Raw genomic sequence first — 8,392 nt, 5'->3', positions numbered from 1 at the left:
GGGTTACTCATCCTATTAGCCTCGTCGGCCTCTCGGATTTGCTTCCACAGATCATCTAGACCGTTACCGTCCTTACCCATTTCTGCCAATATTTTAGGCTGGAACCCGTCACTTGCCCCATCAGTGGTATTTGGCACTACGATAGACTCTCCTCTGGACTCATAATCATTAGTGAGTCTTTCCTTTGTTTCTTCATGTTTCTCTAATGTTGGTTGGATAGGGGTTGGAGCTGGTGCGTCATGACAATTTGCCGGTTTACCCAACGGGTCTTCCATCAATGATCGAGCCGTCTCGATCATCTTTTTACACATATCCAACCTCTGTTTTTCTATTTCTGCATATGGATAAGTCATCCACCTTTGCTCTTGGGTTTGGTTCTTTTTAAGTCGAGCTTCATAAGCTTTTAGCAGTGCATTCAACTGCTCGTTTACCTTGTCTACCAGTATAGATCCTCCTGATCCTGCATTTTTGGGCTCTGCTATTTCCTTGGGTGCTATGGCTGCTGTGGTGTGTGAGCTTAAGCTAGCTAGATCCTCTAACCACTCCAATCTGTTCTTTGTATGTTTCAACTCCTCGGATAGGGCTGTTTGCTCCCGTTCTTTCCTGGCCTTCCTACGCGCCTTTCTAGCTTTCCAAGTGTTTCTCTGATTTTTCGTTTCTGAACTTTGGGCATCGGTTTTTGGTTCTTCAACTATGGGTTCGTTCGTCCTTCTTTGGGCTTGGGCTCGTGTTACCGCCTGAATAGGTATGATTGTTTCATTTTCCGATCCTCCACTGGAGGGTACTGTTTCTAGCATGTTCAAGGTGGTTTTTGCTCCTTTGCATGGGTTTTTAGGGCAATCGGGAATCAAATGAGTAATTCCACATTCTGGGCAATACGCATTGACTCTAATGATTTCATCATGAGGACAGTCTCTCAGCCAATGGTCTCCTCTACACTTGTAACAGGGTCCCTTGGGTTATTGAGGTGCTCCTTGAGCCCCTCTTTGCTGGTAAGCCTGTCTCTGTCCGTCCATGCCTCCATTGGCTATGAACATCAATGTTCGTTCATCTAAGTTGTATCTTCCTTCTCCTGCAGCCTGTGCAGCAGTTGGTGGTCCTTGATTCCATATCATACTCCATGGTTCTGGTGTCGCGGGTTCTTCTGGTGGATAATAGACAGGGTTTGCCGCATATCCATTGGGATCTTCATAATATGCATGCATAGGCACCAAAGACTTTTCTTCTGATTCAGTTACCGTTGGTGTGTATCTGATACCAACTAGTCGTAATCCTGGTAGGGGTGGTTGTTACCCCAACACCGGTTGTGGTCTTTCTACACCTACAGGTCTTGGTAAGTTTCCTGCTTGATATCTGGGCATCGGTGGAACTTGAGGGGAAGCTACTTGAGCTTGGGGAGCGTAAGGTCTCTCCCTCACATATCCCTTGTTATAATAACATTCCTCGGTCCCATGGTTTGTCCATTTTTGTTCAATAGCACACCACTTGGGCTGTTTAGCCTGGGGTTTGGCGTACAAGTTGATCTTTTTTAGCACTTCATCTACGAGCTGCTCCTGGTTTACCGCCATTTCGCCTTTTAGTGCTGTTTTGGAGGACTTGCTTCCACTTTGCTGTGAAGATGAATCATCGTCAAGGTCCTTGAACTCCCCTTCTTTGTAGACCGCACAATTGTCCACAAGGTACAGAGCCTCCTTGGTCAACTCATTCAACGTCGTGCTCCTCTTCATATGTAAGTCTTTCTGGAGATCTGCATTCCTTAGTCCTTGGATGAATATCAGCATAAGTCTCGACTGAGTTGGCAGTTCTTCAACAAGACAGAACTTAACATATCTTTTTAGTCTTAGGGCTGCCTTCCGTACAGATTCTCCATCTTTCTGTTTGAATTTATGGATTTGTGAGACTGTACTATGAGCTATTCCCCTTTGAGAGAATTCCTCAATAAAATCGTCAAACACTTCCTCCATCGACTCAAAGTCTCTACGCTCCACAAAGTCAAACCAAGTTGTAGCATCATCCTCTAGGGTTAGTCCAAACCCTGCGAATTGGGTTGGAAAATCTAACACCTCTTTGGCTCTAATTACAGGCACAAAGGCTGCTACATGATCTCTTGGGTCTCTGTTTCCTGTGTATTTCTTGTTTACCCATTTTTGCACTTGAGAAGGTCTAATTCTGCGATGGTCTACAAACCTCATCATTGGATCACCCCGTCCTAGTCGATACACCTCCTCGAGCCTTCTGTAATAGGTTGGTTCCTCTCCCAATGGTGCTCCTAAGCCATAATTTCTAACGGTTCTCGCTGGAGGTGGTTCTTCTCTTCGAACTCATTCCATGGGTGGTCCTCCAGACTCTGTCAACCCTTGTGTCTTTGGCTTACTCTCTGCTTGATACCTTGAATAGTGTGGTGGTTCTTGCAAATCCCTGAGCCCTCGTGCGGCTTGATAACCATGTCGGTTTTGGTTTGGTTCCATTGTTTCACTCTGTCGAAGCCATGCCTGCAATGATGGCTGGTTTGTTGGTTGGTCTTGGTTGTTGAATGCTTGCGATCGGGTGGAATGAGAGGTAGTGTCATACTCATCTGAAAATGGATTTGTTGACTTGATTGGGGTGTGGGCGGCTCTCGGCATTTCCTCAGGGGCATATGCTGATGCTCCTGAACCTGTTGCTCTTTCTACTTCCTATGGGAGAATACGTTGGTATTCTTGCCCGTATCTATCAACGAAAACTATGCTCTTCCCCGTAGCAGTTTCATAAGAGAATAAGTAAAGAACCTTGTCTTTGCTTAGTTCGTTTACGTATGGTTCTTTGCTGCGAAAGTAAGAGACAATACCCTCACTCTCCTTTTTGTAGATTCCCACATTCTCGTTATAAGTTGGAATCCTGGTTGTTTTCTTATCATACATAAAAATAGCTCCGGGCCGATCAATGTTTGGTGGCGGTTCTTGAGTTTCTGAAACCATTTTCCCTTTTGCCACGTTATCTCCATATCTGTTGTAATCTTCAGGGTTGCTAACTATTAAATAGTGGTTCCCCTTTTCGTCTCGGAATCTATCTCCATCATCATACACTCGGATTATCTCCAATCTTTGTGCTGGCCAAATGCACTTGCGGCCTCGATAGTCAAAATAGACTAGGGCTCCTCTTGAGTTTGTTCCCTCTAAGAAGATCACCGTGAGCCTGGAATCATTCAAAGGATTTTGGGAGGTGCTTCCTCCATCATAGGTGAAACCTCCTGGCTGTTTACTACCCATCATGAAGAAAGATTTGTCTGACGAAGTGTCAGTATCACTACCTTCCTCAATAATCGGTGCTAGCGGATCTAGCCTTCCCTGAGTTACACTCTCTTCGGTGGACACTAAGCTACCTTGGTCACCTGCCACCTTCTGGTCTCTAACAAGGTATCTTCCTGATCTTAAATTCATCAAACTTATCAATGCAATTTATCACAATTCCAACCACTCACCTAGCAATGGGTCAGTTTCTGCACAACTTCTTGCTTTGTTGCTGAATATACCTGTACACAAGCGTTTTAAGTTCGGCAATTGAATCAAAGCATTTATCTGATAGAGGTTATCTTAGTAATGATTGGTATAACTGGAGAGTTAATCTCAACCACTACTGTATTTTATAGACTGCTGATGTTCTGGATTAGGTTTGCTAATCTGAAACACTACTTCCCTCAGATGTTGGTCAATTTACGCGAAAAAGTCTGAATTCAGTTCTTGCTTCGTCAAATGGGCAAACAAGGTCCAAATTCACTTCTGAAAGAAGTTCTGGAACCATTAAGCCAAATGGAACCTCACTGTCTAGGCCAAATCAAATTTTCTCTGCAGTATGCCCCAATAGACATCCTACGCGTAGGGTGTCTCCTGCTGTGTTTTGCCTGGATTTTTGCACTGTTGTTTCCCTTTGTTGTGCTGAGCTTACAACTGCTTTTGCTTTTTGATTTGGGCACCTATTAGCTAGTCAATGAGTCAGAAATCTGTTCCGACGGCCTGTTGATGGTATTGATCAGTCTAATCAACTCCAAATTGGACCAAAATTGACTAGGAGGCTTGCCTTAGGCTATATAACACCTTACAATGCTCAAAGTCAAAGTCTGGCTTCATTTTCTTGCATTAGACATCCTACGCGTAGGATGTCTTTTTCATCAGAATGGCTTCAAAATCAAATCCCAGGCTCCCCTTGAGTTTCTAATCACTTGGGTATACTCAGAATTCACTTTGGAGTCCCAAATCACTCAGAAAACATCCTACGCGTAGGATGTCTTTTTGGCTTGTTTGACCCCAGATTTGTCCCACAGCTTCCCCTTGATGTCAGTATCCCAGTGGTATGCTTAGATTTTGATTTAGATGTCAAAAGTCCCAATCTTCATCTGTTTTTGTTTTTTTAGTCAAAAATGCTAAAGTCCACTTTGAACCCAATTTTCTTACCCAAATGAGGTGAAACCCCTTTCAGTCACTCAATATATCATGCAAGACACACTCATGTAGCCAGCTTGTGGTTTTCGTCTCAAGTTAATGTTTTGGCACTATTTGGGTAGGATGTCTAGTAATTTCAGTCTATCTGGCGTTATCCTGTCAAGATATGGCCAAATTTCCACTTTCCAGTTGAAATTAGGATAAACCCTACCTTCTGAACACACTGGTCAACTCAAAATCCCAAAATTCCTCCCAGATTGGCCTGTAAGACATCCTACGTGTAGGATGTCTATTGGCTTAAAATTAAAGTCTTTTCTGATAAGAATGCTCCTGATGCTCTGTATATCTATCAGAAACACTCACAGTAACTTTTGGACTTCAATTAGGCTTTCAACCACACTTTTGCGTCTTTTACAAACTTGTAATGATTCTACTAAGCAAGTGTACATGCATGAAATGCTCTAGATCTGAATCATGATGTCCTACTTACTCTACTCCTACCTATCATGAAGAAATGATGATAATGGTGTTTTTGGTTGCTTTTTGGCCTCTACGGACTCTCAAGCTCTCCTCTCACCACTTCTACCACTCCAACTCCTACTCTAGAACTCGACTACTACCTAAAACTACCTAAGTCTACCTCCTCTACCTAAGTTGAAGGATCAAGGCCAGACACACGCTTCCTAGACTCCCTCTAAGACCTAGAGAGTCCTCCACCCTCTGATCCTATCTAAATGTAAAGCAAAACTCTTGGCTAGCCAAAAATCCCAATCCTCAAGGATTAGTATCGGTCACCTACCTAAGGTTTTTGTCCCCGGCAGCGGTGCAAATGTTGGACGAGTACGTCGCGACGGACGTCAGCACAGCGAGAACTCACCTAACAAGTAATGTCAGCTAAGGACGAAGCTCGACCCGCAGGCGCGTGGAAGCAAGCATAAGGTGTCAACCTACACTCGACCGACTCCTAACTAATTTCTACAGAGGTCTCTACCAATTGTCTAAGTCACAGCCTTCAAGAGTGCAAAAGAGGAAACTTCCTACAACGCTTGCTAGAGCCGAACACCCATCAAACACTTTCGAAACACCATAGAACTTGAAGGAGACCCTACTAATACCTACAGGCCACTCTCCCTAAGGTCTATGAACCAAAATTACGACCCAAAACACCCGGTGCAGAAACACGTAGGATGTCTGGCCGAAATTTGCAGGTCTTTGATTCTGAAATCTGAAGTGCCTAATGTGTAGTTCTACTCAATTGAACGTGTGGATATGCTGTAATGCGAAATCGGATAATGTATTCTCACCCAAAAAACCGATGAAGCTCGTAGAAGGAGCTCCCAAAGCCGGACTGTACGTGTGCAATGTTGGTATCGGCACGTAGCTCTAGTCGGGGGTAACACGCTGCACTTCTCCGCACTCGAGTCCGACCACCGTAGCACACGTAGCGTCAAGACGAAGCTCACACACACACACTCTCTCTCTCTCTCTCTCTCTCGTACACAGTACGCTCACTCACAGACTTCAAACTTGTTTTAAAATGACAAAGGGTTTTTTTCATTAATGTCAAAAAGTGGTATATATACCTTACAACTTCTCAAACCCTAAAGTTCCAAAATCAACCATCTACTCAATCTAACTATCAAAACTGGGATACAACCTGGAAACTTCTGTAAGTCCCAATATTTACAAAGTGAAAAATCGGGTTTTCCTCAATGAATGAATAATTACAAAAATAATAGTCCGCGGAGTAGTTAGATGCCGTGGGGTGTGTCCACCTTCTAACATTAAACTACTAAGGTTCTTGAAGTGTTCAATTCAAACATGATCTCTCAAGAGGCATAAATGGTTTTCATGCTTAAATAACTAAGGTGCTTGAAGTGTTCAAATCAAACATGATATCTTAAGAAGCATAAAATACACATGTCAAGATCCTCCCCATTTGGCCCTCATGATGTGCTTGAATCCTATTGGATAGGATTTTAAGGGATCCAATAAGAATTTAGATACATAAAATTTAATAATTAAGTTCTTTCTCTCAAAGAGGAAAAAAGAGGAACATGTCCAAATATTTTAATTAAATAATACGAGAGAAAGAGAGAGAGAGAGAGAGAGGTGGACCAAGCATGAGAGGGGGTATACTCTCCCACTCTCTCTCTCTCTCTCTCTCTCATTGTGAAAAGTACAAAGTGCAAGAGCTCCATCTCCTTCTTCAAGCTTGTTGAGAAGTTGAGAGCCTACACCAACCCTATTGTCTATGGAATAAGAATCCAACCAAGAACCATGCTTCAATGCTTAAGCTTTCCATCTTCTTCATCTTCATTACTATGCTATTATGTAAGCAAGAAGAGTGATGATAAGTGAGGAACTATTTCTTTCTTCTATGAATGATTCTTCTTCCTCTTCCCTACCCTCATTCCCCGCTAGCTCTCTCCACCTTCGAAGGTGTTTGAGGCCTTGGGACTGAGGCTTGGGATAGTTAATGCTTTTTGCAAAGTTTATGTTATGCTCGTGATGCATGAAGCTTTTCATCTTCATTGCATCACCTAGGTCACAAGGAACACAAAGATTGTATTGTACCAAGTCTCTCTTGATGGGAGAATCTATAATACAAACGCCTTTTGGAGGAGGGACTTGCTCCAAGGTCCTCAACTTTTGTCATGTTCTCTAATACTCTTTCTTGCAAAAGTATTGTTCATGCCAAGTTAATTAAGTACTATGTTTATGTTACTACCATCAATTAAATTCACCCTTTATGTTCTCAAAGTAATCTCACAAAAATGCTCACTCTAATTCTCTTAATTCTGCTATTCTCAAAGCTCACAGGCCATTTCCATTACATCAATAGCCGTTCTGCATTGCGAGCGTCTATCCAAACCAATTCCCCTAGTGAGAACCACCACTCCATTTGGCATGGCTCCCTATAAGTCCTTCCATAAGAAGACCTTCATCCCAAGCAGCAATGGCAAGCGTCAAATGTTCTTCGTGACTATCTCCCATCTTGACTCTGACTAGTGCTTGCCACACTACTTGTTAATAGGGGAGAACCAATCCTTGAATCCATCAGTGTGAAGTACACTTCCTTGGTTTGAGGTTTCTAGAAATTTCTGTTCTTAGGCCACTGCCATGCTTTCCACTCGAGTTTGGATTCACGGTTTGGCATGCACCACTTGTTAAATCATTTTAGGGCACTGCTATCAGTAATCTTTTGATCCCACTGAGATTAAACTAGAGATCTAGTTGGTCCACTCCTTTCTAGCTATACCTGTGGTAATCCCATAGATGGCCCATACGTTTTATACCTTTGTTACTAATGTTTCTAGCAATTTTCCTCCAATAAAGGGTGAGAAGAATGCTTCTAGAGCCAAGGGGACAAGTGGGTCATGGAGTTGTGAAAATAACTTGACAGCTCTCCCCATTCCAAGGACTCCGTTGCTCTGTTTCATTTTCAAATGTGCTCACCTGTCGAACCCCCAAGTTTTAGGATGGCAAGCAGCTTGTTGTGCACCTCGAGCCCTTTCCACTGGCCACCTTGTGAGCAAAGTCTAGAGTTGTCCATCATAGCCTTAGCCATAATAGCCCAAGACTAGTCTTGCTTTGTGAGTGCCTTGACAACTCTCCCCATTCCAAGGACTCTGTTGCTCTGTTTCATTTTCAAATGTGCTCACCTGTCAAACCCCCAAGTTTTAGGATGGCAAGCAGTTTGTTGTGCACCTCGAGCCCTTTCCACACTGGCCACTTTGCGAGCAAGGTTTGGAGTTGTCCATCATAGCCTTAGCCATAATAGCCCAAGACTAGTATTTCTTTGTGAGTGCTACCACAAACTTGGCACATTGGGCCTTCACATGAGTGCTAGGGTTAAGAACTTTCCCGAGACCGCTTTGCTCCCAGGTCTCGCAAATGTTTCCCATTTAGCCCACTGCCGAGGCATTGAGTCTTTAGTATTATTCTTCCATAGGAATCACACATTTTAAGTC

The sequence above is a fragment of the Adiantum capillus-veneris genome, chromosome 8 (genome assembly GCF_014529385.1).
Source record: "Adiantum capillus-veneris isolate H3 chromosome 8, ASM1452938v2, whole genome shotgun sequence".
Lineage (NCBI taxonomy): Eukaryota > Viridiplantae > Streptophyta > Polypodiopsida > Polypodiales > Pteridaceae > Adiantum > Adiantum capillus-veneris.
Note: the sequence above shows the minus strand (reverse complement) of the source record.